Source organism: Chamaea fasciata, unplaced genomic scaffold (assembly GCF_029207755.1).
Source record: "Chamaea fasciata isolate MVZ Bird 193981 ecotype frontalis unplaced genomic scaffold, bChaFas1.0.hap1 SCAF_1, whole genome shotgun sequence".
Lineage (NCBI taxonomy): Eukaryota > Metazoa > Chordata > Aves > Passeriformes > Sylviidae > Chamaea > Chamaea fasciata.
In genome coordinates, this window is record NW_027094086.1 from 125,483,405 (window position 1) to 125,500,366 (window position 16,962).

General features: G+C 37.1%; 1 long non-coding RNA gene across 1 annotated transcript; it reads right to left on the reverse strand.

Moving 5' to 3' along the window:
• Positions 1-239: 239 nt before the first annotated feature.
• Positions 240-5,795, reverse strand: LOC136290136 (uncharacterized). Its single transcript, XR_010721019.1, has 3 exons — positions 5,687-5,795; positions 2,704-2,917; positions 240-324 (listed from the first exon to the last, which is right to left on the reverse strand). It is a non-coding gene; the product is annotated as an uncharacterized lncRNA (long non-coding RNA).
• Positions 5,796-16,962: the final 11,167 nt, after the last annotated feature.

Below are 16,962 nucleotides of genomic sequence, written 5' to 3' on the forward strand. Positions count from 1 at the left end.
TAGTCATTTTTTTCCTTCCCATCTTAAGCACAATTTCCATTTGAAGTTATCAAAGCAAAGCATGCTTTAAAAGAAACAAAACATGTTCTTATAGCCACAACACCATTTACATATATTAACTGTGAGTCCTTGATAAAAAGGAATAGATAATGTGTAAAGAGGCAGACACTTATCTTTTACCTGTTTTCTAAAGAAATCTATTATTCTCCAATGAAATGAAAATAAGGATGAATACTTCTCTCCCTGAATCTTCCTAGGATCTCTGCCAAATACAGTACAAGATGTTGGGTGATGGTAATCCCTCTGGCACTGGCAGTATTCTTCCTGTAGAAAACCAACAAAGGATTTTCAAACCCTATTAAAACTCTGACATACATATTTTGCAACAGAGCATGGCTACATGTGATTAAACTTTAATTAATAAATCACAAGACGTATCAGTTAAAAGACATGAGGGATGTAGAAATTCATTTCAGGTCTGCAGGAAATTACAACTGAGGTTTGTAAACTGGAGAAGCAGTTCGGTCACTCCACCCACACTGCTCACAATGGTAATGCTGTCAAAGGGTGAAAGCCAGTGAATACTGAGGAAAAAAAAATGATCTGGAGTTGGCGGTGTTACTTCTTTTAGTGTAAAGAGTGAAAACTGAAGGCTCTTTAAGGTAAGCATATTTGTTTAAATTAAGAATGCAACAGCATGGGTCAGTGAAACAATGCTTCAAGCTGACCACAAAGATGTGATGGGATGGAAGGCAGGAGGCATGGAGTCAGAGTCATGCATGGTCTTCAAAAGTATGTAGTATTTTCACCCAAGCATTTTTTTGTAATCCCTTCTACCTGTTTACATTTAGATTATTACAACCATTATGTTTGCCTTCAAGCTCTTTTCAGTTCAACACTGCGCATATCATATTTACTTCAAGCACTACTGCAAATTGTTATATTTATTATGATGCTTTGAATTAATGCTTTCACCTCCGCATCATGCTAAGCAATCCTTCACAGCCAAGAACCAGTAATTAGCAGACACACAAAGGGAACACACTGGTAACACAGCTTTTCTGAGTTGTCCTGGAAAGACAGATGTGCAGCAAACCACTTTCACTTTGAAATGAAGTGATCAGGTAGATTTCAGGGGAATTTGTACAAGCAAAAAAAAAAAAAAAAAAAGAAAAAAAAAAAGTAAATCTCAGTGAGATATTCATAGAAATTTCTACACCTAAAAACCTAAAATAAATTGTGAACGCATGCAGGATGATAAATTTCATTCTCTATGAAATAATTTTTGTGAAACATTCCTGAAAGGCCCTGAACTCTTCCACAGTGTTTTCATTCTTTACTCAGTTCTATATAGAATGTTAAAAACAGAGGAAGTCTTCTGATACATTCTATGTGACTTGTAAAGGAGACAAAAAAAATGCCTCCTGAAATTCAGAGTCTTATTGACTGTATAAATAGCGTTGTCGCCTCTCCCAGTTTAATCCTTTCCCAGCTGAAATCATTATGGAGCAACAATATGGAAAGAAAAATATTTTTACTGAAAATGTGAAAATGTATTAACAAAAAGAACACCAAAACAAATCCAGCCCAAAGCAAACAAAGAAAACACCACTCCTTCCCCTGAAAGACACAATAGTGGTTAAGAAGTTGTCACAAAGGGTATGATCTATTGGGCAGAAAAAAAGTACTCTGGAGATGAGAAGGCTCTAGTGAGACTTTATAGCAGCTTTCCAGTACTTGAAGGGAGCACACAAGAGACCTGGAGAGGGTTATTTTACAAGAGCATGCAGTGATAGGATAAAGGAAATGGCTTTAAACTGAAAGAAGGTAGATTTAGGTTAGACATTAGGAAGAAATTCTTTCTTGTGAGGGTGGTGAGGCACTGGAATAGACACTGACCAGAGAAGCTGCAGATGCCCAATCCCTGGAAGTGTTGTAGGCCAGGTTGGACTGAGGCTTTGAGCAATCTTGTCCAGTGGAAAGTGTTCCTGACCATGGTGGGTGGCCTGGAATATAATGGTCTTCCAACCCAAACCATTCTGTGATTCTGCAGTCACCTAAGAGGTTGAATACACTCATAGATCCCACTGGAAATGAAACTTTTTTTTCCTGATGAAGAGTTACTGTTCAGTCGTACTACGCACAATCACTTGAACCAATGCATGTATAGCAGCTACATCATGCACCTACGACAGCCCCCTAAGTAAGGGTTTCAACATTAGTTATGCTTTAACTTATGGTGAAACCACATGTTAAACTATAGAAAAGCATCTTGTGGTCTGATGTAATTACTCTCATGTAATACAAACAGGCTGGTTCTGCTGCTGCTGGAAATTGGTAATGCTGCATTGAAGTCATGCAATTCTTCTATTTATTTTTTTTGTTTGTGCCATTTTATCAGGCTGTCTCAGAGCACTTTAGGAGTCAAACCTGTAAATGTCTATTATTCTAAAATAAACAGCACTCAGCATGACACAAATGACATTTTGTGAGGCTCCAGGAGGGAGAAAAGTAGCACTGGCACAGAGTTCCTTCTTCCTCTCTAAATGTCATTACTCTGCTTGATATACTAACATAAATCACTTATCCAGTTGGACAGCACAGCAGGTCACTCTAGAAGGGATTTCAGATAATAAAATACGTTTCACACACATAAACACAAAATACAAAGCAATGGCAAATGGTTCCTAATACTTTACTTACTCAGCATTCCATTTTCCAGGTTTATTGTTCATGTACATAATAAACTTGATTGCATGTTGCAGTAGCTTTGTTTATTGGATCAACCACTTGAACTCATTCCATATTCATTTTGATGGTCATAATTTTTTTTGTCCATGTGTTGTACAGGATCCGAACAGTTGTATCAATATTGTGAGCATACTTGGTGGAGTATGCTGAGGTTATTTCCCTGTACCTGATAAAGAGCAGAACAAAAACATCTCAAAGAATATTAAACATGTGGTCCAGTAGTTTTCTGGGAGATTTATGAGTTCTGTTCAATCTTTTGTCAGACAAATCAGAAATACAGAAGTATCTATGGATACATATATAAATCAATCAGTCAAAACCATTCAGATACAGGTCAATTGTATCAGTCTCTTGTCAGGCAAACTGTCACAATCCAGAAATGCCAGACAACAAACCAAACCAATTTCCACCATTAACATTCCGTAGAGACATTAAAAAAAACCCCCCAAAACCAACAAACAACGAAAACCAAAACCGACCCCCCCAAATACTTCAACAGAAAAAGCACGTGATATGTTATTCACTGGCCTATGTGGCTGACCATTTTATCCACTTCGATTTTAAAATCCCTCATTTTTATTCAGTAGGCAGTATAATGAGAAAGAAGAAAATACAGTGAAATATTTTCAGTAAGTTTTAGAGGAAAAGGAAATGGTCAGAGTCATCTGAACAACTGACAAAGCTAGATAACATTATTCCCTCTTGTCTGAGAAAAAGGAATATGGTAGATTTTCTAAACCCTTGTTGCATTCAGCAAGCTTTTGTTTTGAATTACCAGATCAAGACTTCTCATTCCTTCATGGAAAAAATGTTCCAAAACAGCTGCAAAAGACTAACCTTGGCATCCTACTTAGTCACCTCAAAAATACACATTTCATGACTGCTACCAAACGTATGATGGCTAAGCAGTTAGTATGACATTATTGCTTAAGATATCCGTAATTCTCTTCTACATACCTGACCTTTTTGGTTCATTTTTACATTCATTCTAGGCTTGCACAGGGAATATGAATATTTTTAGGGCACCATTTCTGACTGAATGCGTTGCTGTATTTTGGAGACCAAACCCTGACTGGCCTTTCGCTGCTATCACAATTATGTTCTATGAACACTGTCACTTCTGCCTTATATTAGGGGAAAAAAAACCCAAATGTGCAAAGCATTTTTTTTTCCTTTAAATGTCTTTGAAGCTAGGAAAAGTTTAAAACAATATCAAAAACACAGCATCTGACAAGATGAATATATTTGTGAAGTATTAGTAAATTAAACCAAATGCATAATGTGTATGTCATTAAATTAAACTTATAGTTGGGCAAGTGCGACCAGAAAGGGTATGAGTATTGCATTCTCAGAATTATAAAGCTAGCAGCTGCCATATGATCATATGGATGGGTACAATTCCATAAGCAAATGCATGGTCTTAGGCTGCTTCTCTGTCCCAGGCATTCTCTCTCCTCCTATCTCTTCTGCTACTTTCAGCACATTTTAACATATTATTTGCCATCTTTAAGTTCTGACCATTTCCTCACATTACAGGAGAAAATTTAATAGCTGAAATTGAGTTGCTTCCAGAATGAAGATCTGCATAGATTTACTAGGACTGCCCTACAGTTAAATTCATTTTGCATGATGAGAGGCAGAGTTATTACTCTTAATAGTGAAGCACATGCTACAGTGCTAATGCATTATACTGCTTTTGGTACATAGTATCCCTGGGTGAAGTGGCATTGTGTAAGCTCTCAGACACCAGTAAGGCTCTGGTTTTGACCGCTTGTGTTATGAGGTAAGATTATGGTTTCTTAAAAACATTGCTTACAGTAGACTGCAACACCAAGGTAACATACAAGAATTATGGAGAAAAGGAAAAGTACAAATGATGCCCCCCTCCTGTGAAAAAAAAAAAAAAAACCAAAACAAAACAAAACAAACAAGCAAGAAAAAGGAATTCTGGTGAAATAACAATAACACAGTTAACACATTTTACTCTATAGTTTTCTTCTTTCAGCATTTAAACTTAAAAAATACTGTAGCATCTATCTGTGAGGCAAGTTTTTTAGGCACTATAGTTGCAAAGAACTTGATGTCTTCATATTTTTTTTTAATCAATCCATATAAATACCTTTCTTGCACTCTGAATCATTAAACTCTTTGGAACATTTCCAGTAATATAAATCCCTAATGTCTTATTTAATTGCCTAACAGATCAATATATTTACTTCATAATTGCATAAAATCATCCTGGCCAGTTTTTAAGGCCAAGAATTTATGACCATGACAACCATAATTTTCATATTTGTCATGTCTTGGCCTGATTGTTTTCAAAATAATTTTACAAATTTAAACCCTTAGTAACATCAACTTTAAACACCTAAATTTCCCCTCTTTTCCAGTACTAGAGTCCTTTAAATTCTTAGTGCATTTGTGGTTTTTCCAAATGATGATTTTGCATAATTTATATTTCTGTTTTGTCCTGTTCACTACAGGATGGAATATTTCATTTACATGGTTTCAGATAACTCACCTTTTTCTGTTGAAGATAGTGTTTTCCAAGGATACTAGTCATGTGCGATTTTAGTGGCAACTTTTAAAGGTAACATTTACCACACTACTTTCAGCTTTGCTAATTTTTGCTACAGAGAAATTACTGTCTTCTCCTAACCAACCTGAAGAATTGTCACCTGGGAAACAGAGTAGCAGTACTATTGTAACGGTTTCTACCTTGTAACTAATGCAGAAAAAAAAAGGCTTCTCTTTCATTTATTTAGTAAGCCTAAAAGTTCACACAAAATACAGCAACTACAAGGAACACAGATTATTTTCTGTATTTTCTATATTTCTGGAATATTGCTTTCCTTTAACTAATGAGAAAATTCATGGAATTCAAAAAGCCAGTTACCCCACATTATTTGTCTTACAAGATTTTCGTTCCTCTTACCATTCAGTGTATCTGAAGATGCTGGCAGATGGAGAAAAGTAATGGGTAGACTAGAGTCACTTGTTCCATATAGGTCTGTTGAAAATTTTATCTTGATGAGAAGAGTTAAATATCAACTGTGTAAGAAAAAAAAAAGTTGTGACTTCTGCCTTTTGTAATCTCTTTCCCATCTTTCTCACCCTATCATACTGTACTTGCTTCCTGTGGATACATTGGCTGCACCAACCTTCCTCACAAGCACTTTATGCAGAACCTTCCAGAAATCCTTGGCATTGCTATCTTTTGCATAAGGATAAGAGAGGGCTAAATTGTTTAAGCTGTAATTTCTTCCATCTCCTAAAAGTCAATTCTTGTTTTCATGACAAGGGGGATGTTGACATTTCCTTTGGTACACCAGTATTGACTCTTTTTGTTGAACGTCTATCACAATTCTTTTACTACTGAGGCAAAACATTAGGCAATTCCTATAAGCTTTTTCTTTTATACTAGGAGATGGGAAAGAACCAAAATTGTGTTGTGAGCTTCCTCCACTGAGTTTTCTCTTCTGCTAATCCTTATCTGATTTCTAAGTGACAAAGTGGGATCAAATTTTCAATGTGCAAGGATATAAATGGAGATTTACATAAAGATAATAAAGTCAAGAATGTGAAAACAAGGTCAGGTCAGCATGTGGAGATAGACGTGGGATTAAACAAGTGTTGATAGATACATAAATTCTCAGCAACAGTTACACACATGGTTTCTCCAGAATTCAGAGTTACGTGGCCATTCGTTAAATGCAATCTCCAGCTTGCACCAGAGATGGCATCACAATTCAAAGGCAGGAAGTCACTCATCAAGCTTTAAGAGTAAAAGGGCATATTAAACAGGGAAAATTCACTTTCTGCTTCTCACAGCATGATGGCACCTGTTGTGGAGATTTTTAGACTACAGACTGATACTTTGATGAAGAGTTGGCAAATAAAATAAAATATTCAGCGTCTCTTTGAAATTTGATGGGATGCTTGAGACTAACCTGGTGGATACCACACTCTAACTGCTGAAACAGCAAACCTGCTCAATTCTAATGGTCACTCTTGATCCATGTCTTCCTTTCAGACCCTCAGACTTCCTTTCAGTGGCCTAGAATCCCAGAGCTGGTACTGTGGTTTGAAATTTGCATTGCATAAACAGAACACAGAAGTTCAAACACTCATCGACAGTTACCTCTCCAAAATATCAGTATCTGCATTGATTAAGTGAGCAGAGTATGAAGCTCTGGTACAGTTGCATCTTTTTATGTGGGTTCATAATTAAAAGTGCAACTAGCTCCTATATGAAAATCACCAATGAGTGCAAATCTCTAGATGAAAACTGAGCCTATAAGATCAATGTTTCACAAGAAACTGCATTAATTTAAGATAATTTCTATTTGAATTAAGTTAAAACTTTTAGTAGTCTTACTTTACAGTGTCATTATTTTCTCTTACTGCTGGTTCAAAGTAATCCTAGCCAGACAGTAATAGCTGGATTCTATTCTTTTATCACCAATAATAAGAAGATATTGTTTTGTCTGTAGCTCACTAATTGCCAAGATGAAAACAGTGTTCATTTAGCTTACAGAAGATAATTGTCTTTGAGAACTGCAAGTCAACTAGAGTATGGTAGCCATGTCTTCAAAGCACTCCTTTCCAGTTAGAAGGAGCCATTTCCTAAACTGGCACAGTTTGGACCTAAGGTCATGTTTCTGGAATACACCTGTGGAAGTAATGCTCCAAAATGTTAAAATGCCTTAGGTTTAATCTGCCAAAAATGGGTCTCCACTAAAGTCATAACTGCAAAGGAAACCATTTTCAATCAAATATTTAAGAGCAAAAATGTGTAATTGCTCTTTAATTGTAAGAACTATAAATAAAGATTCATTCCAACTGCATTAAGTTCAGCTTGAAGTGGAATGATCATCAGAGATCACAGCCAAAAAACATACTTAGGTTAATTCATCTGATGGATCTTGGAGGAGCTCTGTATCAAGTACTAAATGAGCAGTCTTTTCAATGTGCCTCTTAGAGAAATACCCTTTTTGTCCTGGCTTAAATTTTATACCAGGCAGTCTTTAATGACTATATGTAAGTCTTAAGATTGTCTTTCTGTTACATATGCATATATATATATATGTATATGTACTAAAAATTGATAAAAATATTAAGGGTTTTTTCCTGACAGATCTCATCAAGCAAAGGGCATAAGGAATTTCATCTAAATTATTTAGGAAATTGGAAAACATTGCTGTAAATTAAAAAACATTTTTTAACAACTGGAACTTAATGAAACTAAGGAAATTAAATGATCAATCACATTATTAACTCAATTAATTAACTGTGTATGTACAGATACTCTAGATGTCATCAGCCGTGCACAGAACATAGAATCTTAAAGAGAAGAGCCAAGTGTAACTGTAGCAGGCTACTGCAGCAAGTCAGTACCTACCACAAGTTAAGTCATTGGTGTTGAATCTATCTTGATTGTTACTTTAACATTATTGTGAGACCTATATTTTGCCATTCTAGTCTCCACAAACATATTGTAGTATTTCATATTTCAGTACCTTAAATTTAAAAACATTAGTCATATAGAAGTGTTAGTGTTGTCTCCAAACTGTTTTCAGTGCTATCTATGATTGACTTTATGGGTGTAAAAGTCAAGACAAAGCAAAAAACCCCATAGTTATATCTTAAAATAACATGCAGATAATTATTTTATTAGTAAATAAAAAAGATGTCTTAATTTCAAGAGGCTGAAAGTGCTATATGAAATTCTAGAAGATTTTCATGTACAAATTAAGTAGAGCTAACAATATAAATACAAGGATTTTTTCCTCCTTATTGAAGCAATTATAATTTATTTAATTTGACCCCTTTTATATTCTTCTCATTATGAATCCAATGCTAACTATTGTTTTTTGCTTTTTAAACCAACACATATTGGAACGATGAAAATTACAGCTGAGAAGAATTACACTGATTTATCAACAAAACAGTTATTGAAATGCAATACAGCAGACTGTAGGCCTCACAGAAAAGGACTATATATACATTTTATCATAATTCTGTTCTCATCTCCCACTAACTCCAAGGAGATGAACATGCACTCAACTGCTCTGGTGCACAACTGTAGGATTCACGTTCTCGAAATAAAGCACGTGTTTTCAGGCCATATATAACATGAGTTATGGTTTACCTTAGGATGTCTGACTGCTAACTATGGGAGTTCAGAAGAAACTCAGTGAGCTGTGCAGCTGATGACAAGGCAGAAAATGATAACTTGATGAGTTTTGCACTGCAAATTTTTCCAACTCATGAGTCCAAGCAATCAAAATATCTGTGTGCTTCTTTGGTCAGGCTGAAATTCCCTTCATAGCTACAACTGCTCCTACACATGCTGCACAAACTGGCAATGTCTGAACAGGCTGATAGCAATCTTGTTTAAGCTTTATTGAATCCAGGAGCTCGGGAAAACAGTGCTGAAGTCTTGCAGAAGTCTCAATCAAAAGTCCTTCAAAGGCTTCCACTTACCACTTAATAGTTCACACAGTTTCAAGGGGTTCCTCTCTGAGGCTAAAAGGCTGTTCACACTGATGTAAAAGGCAAAACCTGAAGCAGAGAGGCTTCTCTAAATTCAGGCAGCTTTTCAAACCTGTTGGGGATGAGACTTTGGCATCTGATGAGAGAAGCTCAGCTGTGTCAGAGGAACACCCACATATGCTCATGAGCATAACTACAGGTGTCTGGAAATATATGCAGCACCTTGGGAGCTAAGTGGCAGCTCAGGGTGGTTCCAGACTTTTTTTTTTAGATAGGTGGCATTACAAAAATAAATAGTTTAATAATAATTTTGCACATGTAAATGTGATTAGCAGTATTTCATTGTCTTTCATAGTTATTAAATGTTTCTCTGATATTTTGCAGGAAAAAAGACAAGAGTTGCTGTCAATTTCTATTCTCATCAAGTGGGTTTTACAGCAATATAACAAATTAGAAGAAAAGTTGACGAGGCCATTGATATGAGCATCTATTGAAAACTTTGTATCTTTATTATTTACCAATGCTCAGAATAATAAGACCAATAAACACAATTTGGACTTCATTCCAATATCCAGGCATGTATTCATATAGGCAAAATACAGCTTGTGGGCAGTTACACTGTCTTTTCACTGCATTGTTTAGCACAAGTTTTCTGTGTTTTAAGAACCAGAGACATTTAGAAAACTACTGTCAGATTAAAATTTCTTGCTAAAAGCTTCATCGATTTAAATATATAAATGAACAATCAAGATCAAGAGAATAACTGTATTTTTCATAACTTTTCTACAAAGTTTGTATATATATGCTGCTGTGAGTCTACATGTTTCCTTCCTTCTTCATCTAACATGCCATACTCCAAAATTCCCCTGTTGTCATGTTATCTCATACTGATTTCTGATATGGCCAGCAAAACTCCAAAGTCTCCTTATAACTATATAGCCACTTGTACTTCTTTGAAATGTTTCTGTATGGCTGAAGAAAAATCTTAATTTATTTTTGCGTTTTAACCTATGCATAGAATTGAATTAATAATATATGCTAAGACTTAGATCCATTTTTAAACCGATGGCCCGTACATAAGGCCAGCTGGTAGTGTATAATTAAAATATTTTCAAGCATTCTCTGAAGAAAAGTTACAATATCTTGTATTCCAAATTTCCAAAAACAATGAATATCCTACAATTAAGAGTTATGAGAGGAAATTTAACTGTTTGATTCAAGAAACAAACAGTTTCTTCTTCTTACAAATAAGAAAGCTTTCTTATTTATAATGGTCTTTGTTAGTCTTTCATACAATTAATCTTTCCCACACAATGTGTGCATTCAATTTTTATTCCTCACTACATACAATTGCATTATGCCCAAGAAACAGTAAGTTTTCAAATTAAAAGCATGCACAGGTGGAAAACATAACCCACATCAAATATTCTTCTAGAGTTCCGAAACCCTAAAAAGTCTAATAAAACTCAATTGTTTCTTGTTCTTGGTCAGTCATGGATAGCTCCCGTAATCTACTCAGTCTGCTGGTTGCTTTGTGCATTATAACCTACTCTCCATGTCCTTGGTCTCTAGTTCATACAGTTGTATTTGCATTTTTGGCACAGCTTCACAGAGGAACTTAGGAGCTGTGGTTAAGTCTGCCCATGACTTTTTTTTTGCTCTTGGAAGCACATAATTTGTCTTTCAGCTATCCTGAATAGCCTGAGGCAAAAGACACTTCAAAAGAGGATGAAAACTAGTCACCCTGCTGAGGGTGTCAGCAGCAAGCTCTGCAGATGGGCTGACACCTTCCTGGCTGAATGCATTCTTAAGTCTTTTTGTGAAGTTACTCTGGCACACCCATCCAGCCTGGTAGGGAGTGATTAGTGAAAATCAGGAGATTCTACTTTGTGACAGGTAAACATGCCTGTGGATTTTCAAGTAGGTTTCATATGTTCTTATTACAACAATGATCATAACCACTGCATGCATGTCCTCTACTAGGCAGACTATGAACATACCACCAAACTATGCCTTCTCTTCTTCTCCAAGCAAAATAAATGGATAAATATCTCATCTATGAATTGCAGAAATGTAGAGCTCAAGAGTTTTCTTATTCTTCCAATTTCCTAGGCAAGTTCTAAGCTCATTATGTCCATAGCTACTGTGTGACATGACAGTGATGGCATTCTCTCTCCTTTGGAAGCACTCATCTAGCACTGAAATCTGGTCTTGTTCCAGATTTCAAGGTCTGCAGTACTGCAATACTGTAAGGATATTTATAGGGACATGAAGGAAACTGGTGGCCAAAGAGAAGAACTTTAGTACAATTGCAAAATAGAAACTTGCACCTCCCCTGCCTATCATAACACCCAGAGTGAAAATTTGTACAGTGTGGAGAATTGCGCTGGGGAAAGTTGTGCCAGCTGGAATGTTTACCCTACATCAGTAGATGCTTTCTGGGTTTCTAATGCAGTCATAAGTCCTTAATAGTTTCTAGAAATGTCCACACACAATTTTATTCTTGTTAGGTAATTAAAACCAGCTGCACACTTAATATTTTCATTTAGACTGCAGTGTAATCTTGAGCCAAATGCATCATTGGTGTGTTTCACTCACTTCATTTAATTACACCAAGCCTGAAGCTGGCCTTTTATAATTGTTTCCTGACAAGAGTTTTAGAAGACTAAACTATAAAGCAATATTTATAAAGATCACTGCAAGTGCAGATTCAAAATTACTACATTGAGTTTAAAGCTAGAGGCTTCTGGTTGGGTAATCAAATCTCTTTGTTCCAAGCATAATTGTTTGAGTCTGACTCACTTTGTTCTATTTAAAGGCTAACTGAAGACTTGCAATATTGAAGTTACCTCAATAAGCTGGTATCACATTTTCTATTTAGCAAACAGAGAATGCTACTACACTTCATTTGCAATTTGTAGTGCTAGAGAAGTATTTTTTTAGACATTAAGAGTTGTCTTTAATTTCACAGTTGAAATCCTCACACAGATTTTTCTTTTCATAAAAGTATGTCTTTGTATTATTTTATTCCTTGTCTGCATCTTTAAGACAGAAGAGCCATCACCCTTCCCTTAGCTTCCTAGCAATAAGTAGTAAAATGAAGGACCAAGTAAAGCAATGAGGAACCTGAAAGTTTCCATGTTTTGGGGAACAACACTATGGTACAATAAGTTAAGCTTAAACCATAGTAAAAAGAATGAAAAAAATAGGTCAGGCTATCCAAAAAATAAGAAAACCATCAGGATATGTGCATAGCCCACCTGTTTCCTTGCTCAGTTTCCTCTATTAATAAAAACTTTAAAAATAGTACAAGAGCAGAAAAATTAGCAATACAGAAGGGTAGCAGTGGTGTATTGAAATCACCACAGTAACACAGCTGCTTCGATCTCAAATTAGGCAACCAAATAATCAAAAATGGACACAACATCAGACCAAACAATATACATTATTAGAAAAAGAATAGATAATGAAACAAAACATTGAGTCACAGAGCAAAATTTGTGCTGTAAAAGCATCTCAGAAAATGCAGATCTGGTCTCCATCTCAAAAAGATCCACAGAAGGCAATGACATAGATTCATTTCAAAGATATGAAATGACATTAGAATGAGGAATAACCAAGCTTGTTCAAGGTATTCAGCTTCAATAACAAAAACCTTTACCTCTTTGTCTATGTCCTCCTACATTTATTTCTACAAAACACCTTTTTGCCAGTGCCTGTGTTGGGCACTGAACTACCTAGGTATTTTTCTTTTTCACATGCTTTGCTCATTCCTACAGCACAGCTGATATAACCCCATTTTGTACTCCTCCTCTCTCCCTGAGTAGTGACTCTGCTTCTCAAGCATGTTCTGACTCTTGCATTCTGTGGCTTGCAGCTACTTTGCTGAGGCAACTGCAGTTTAAGCATGCAAGTTTAAAGACAAGTCTTACAGCACAGCTGAATCACATTGCAGATGACTGACACAGTGGAAATGAAGCCTTTTTAGTGCTAAAAATTCCCAGCTAAGTATGAAGAATACACATATTTAACAATAATTTTCTTGTCAAGATATCCTGAGTGTTATGTCATAGTGCAACAAAGGTGACATACTGAAGCACTGTTGACCATTTCTACATTCAGCGGTTTTGGAGTCCTTGCTGCAATGCTTCTTAGTAGCTGGCCCTCTTTGATGTCCTGAAAACACACCACAAAGCAGTTATTGTGGTTTAACCCTTGTTGGCCACTAAGCCCCAGTGGGACGGCGAGACCATCAGAAGGGTAAAAGTGAGAAAACGCTTTTGTTGAGGTAAGGATAGTTTAACACATGAAACAAAAACCACATGCACAAACAAAGCAAAAAAAAGGGATTCAGTCACCACTTTCCATGGACTTGTGAGTATTCAGCCATCCCCAGGAATCTGAGGCATAGCTCCATACTAACTACTGTGAAGAAAATGAATTCTATCCTAGCCAAAACCATCACAGCAGTGATAGTGGCCACTCCAGGAGTCTTATGAAGATTGCCCATTTAGATACGATTCGCTCATCACTGTATCTCATGTGCTCAGTATCACCAAGCAGCACCAGCCCCCAGAGCCTCCTTTTGAGAGTCAAAAGGTACACAAGGCCAAAGCACTCTCAAAATGTGTTTAGAATTCTTCCTGCGCAAATGATGACAAAAGCTCAATTAAATAAAAAAATAAAAATAAAGAAATACTTTCTTCTTACACTTTGGTGAATTGTCTCTGCAATAAACTACAAGCAAAGACTACAAAACAGGCTGAGCTGTAACATCAAAATTCCCAACACTTTTTCCTGATACCCACCCCCTGTCACATAGATTGCAACAGTTTCAGGAAAGCTATAGAAAGAATTAAATTGCTTGGGCGGGTTTTGCCTTCTAAATGTAGAATTAAAAGATACTGGTTAGGTATTCAAAAAGTGCTTTGTAATTGCAAACACTCATCAGCTTTCAGCACGATAAAAGCTTTAAAGGTACAGTAGTCATTTTAATTCTATCTCAAATATCCTTTTCTTATTCCAGAGGGCAACAGTGAAGGAGGGAGCATTTGCTTTTTTCATTAGTAGGTCATACACCTGTGACAGTCGGACTGACATGAAGGCCAGCAGTGGTCCCCAGCTGCATAATTGCAGACACCCTTGGGAGCATTTACCTACTTTCCAGATGTTCATTCTTTATTTTACAGAACGAAAAACTTGACCATTCTACCTTTAGTCCCCTTTATGCTTTATAACTGAATAAGTCAAATAGTACAGTTGGTAATTTCATTTAAAAAAAAAGGAGTAATGAGGTCAAGGAAGTCAGCAGGAAAGGTATAACAATATCAAAATGAGACACAAACCTTTAGGCAAATCATCTAAGGCTTGATCTTGACAATGCTAAGTTCAGTGGCTCTTCCTTCTGGGTAGACAAACACTCTCAGCTGGATTGTCCTTGTTCAAATCATTAAGATAAAGCTACTATTTTCAGAAAATATCCTGAATCTAGAAGGTCACTGATCTCAGCATTTCTCTATGCAAGAAAAAAAAAAAACTTATGGTCATAAGATCTTTCCTACAAATCTCAGTAAAGAGCAAGATTATGGCTGTAGGAGGGCACTACAAAGATGAAAATTGGATATATATTATCCACGCCAGTTTGAGGGAGGTTTCTCTGTGGAGGTTTTCCAATAATAGGCACACAGAGAGTGCAGGAAAGGTGAAAAAGGTGGACATTCAGGAGTGCTGATTATATGCTTGCAGTATTCACCAGTTGCTCATAAACCAGTGTGGCATGAGGACAACTGGGTGGAGGACTTCGGGACTCTGAGGTAATTAGTCCAACCCCTCTCAAACCTCACAGATTGTGAGGTTTATGCCACAGAATCCTGACTCCTATTTCCCCATCAACAAACCAGTCCTTTCTGTCTCCCTGTCTGTCATCACACATACCATCCCCAGCTGGTCAGGCAGCAGTCTAGCATGCCATACTCCAGAGTGTGAGGGAGAAGCTGTGTTGCAACACTAGTGCTGGGGGATATTACAGCTGGTAGGGCACAGTTCCTTGTTACAGGCTGGCACTTTGGCCTCTTCCCTGTATGTCTTCAGTCACACACTCTGATATGCTTTCACTTTAGGCAGATACTTCAAGAATCTGCAAATACTGTTAGCAACATTCTCCTTCAGAGACTATTCTGTATCTTCTGCCACTGCTGTTCTGTCACTCCCAGTGCAACTTGACAAGCTGCAGACAGAAGCCGTGAACATTAGACAGTTCATGCAAACTCACAGGGAAATGATACTGAAGAACTGGTAAAAATTTTTGAGTTGTTTTAAAAAATGTTAATTCAAATGCAGCATTTAAGCTGCTCTGTAGACCTGACCATTGGAGGGTGAAATGGACAACAAGGACTTGTAGAACATGAACTTTCTCTGTAAGTCATCTGAGCAGCAGGACGCAACAACAGCAAGCAATCACACAAGTCTCTTTGCACATGCCTAGACAACTGCTCCACTGAGATTTTAACCTTTTTCTATAAATGTGGAATTGTTCTTTTTGGATGGGGAGCATAAAATTACTGATATCTTGTAACATAGTCAAATTTATATATTTTGCAGTCTGACAGTACAACCATAGAACTGTATAAAGTTTATGCAGGTTGGCTTTTTTCAGTTTGTTTATTGCTTTTTATCTCAGACACAAAGATGATGCACAGTAAAAAAATGAATCAAACACTTGTTTGAATAATTAAATATGTGAAAGTAAAACTAACCCTAAGCACAGTTCAAAAAAAAAGTGAAAAGACTTCTTCAAGGGAATGATGTCTCAATCACAGACTCCTTCATGGGACAGAAGTTCCAATCCTGCATCTAATCTAATTTGCACAGTGAGGACATATGTCTTTATGATATTATAAATATTTGCCGTTAAGATTATCATAGAATTATAGAATAATTTCTGTTGGAAGGGATCTCAAAGGTCATCTAGTTCAACCTCCCAGCAGCGAGCAGGGACACCTTCAACTCTACCAGGTTGCTCAGAGCCCCATCTGACCTGACCTTGAATGTTTCCAGGGATGGGGCATCCACCACCTCTATGGGAAACATGTTCAGTGTTTAAATCTGCCTTCTTTAGTTTAAAGCAATGTAGAAAAAGCCATGTGTAAAGCCAATAGAACCTCCTATTCTATTGCAAAAGGCCCTGCTAAAAAGTTTGTCCCCATCTTTCTTATAGGACCCATTTAAGTACTGAAAGACTGCAATAAGGTCACCCCACAGTCTTCTCTTCTACAGGCTGAACTACCCCAACTTTTCAGCCTTTCTTTATAGGAGACATGTTCCAGTCCTCTGATAATTTTTGTGGCCCTCTCCTGACCCACTGCAACAGTTCATGTCCTTCCTGTGCTGGGAGCCCAGAGCTGGATGCAGCACTGCTGTGGGGTCTCACCAGAGCAGAGCAGAGCAAAGGGGCAGAATCCCCTCCCTCACCCTGCGGCCCACACTGCTTTGGATGCAGCCCCGGATATGTTTGGCCTTTGGGGCCGTGATTGCCCATGGCTGGGTCATGTCCTGGCTGATCACCAGGACCCCCAAGTTCTCCTAAGAAGGGCTGCTCTCAATCCCTTCATTCTCCAGCCTGTATTGACACTGGGAGTTGTTGAATCTCATGAGGTTTCCATGGGTCCCCTTCTCAAGCTTGTTCAGGTCCCTCTGGATGGCATTCAGTCCCTCAGG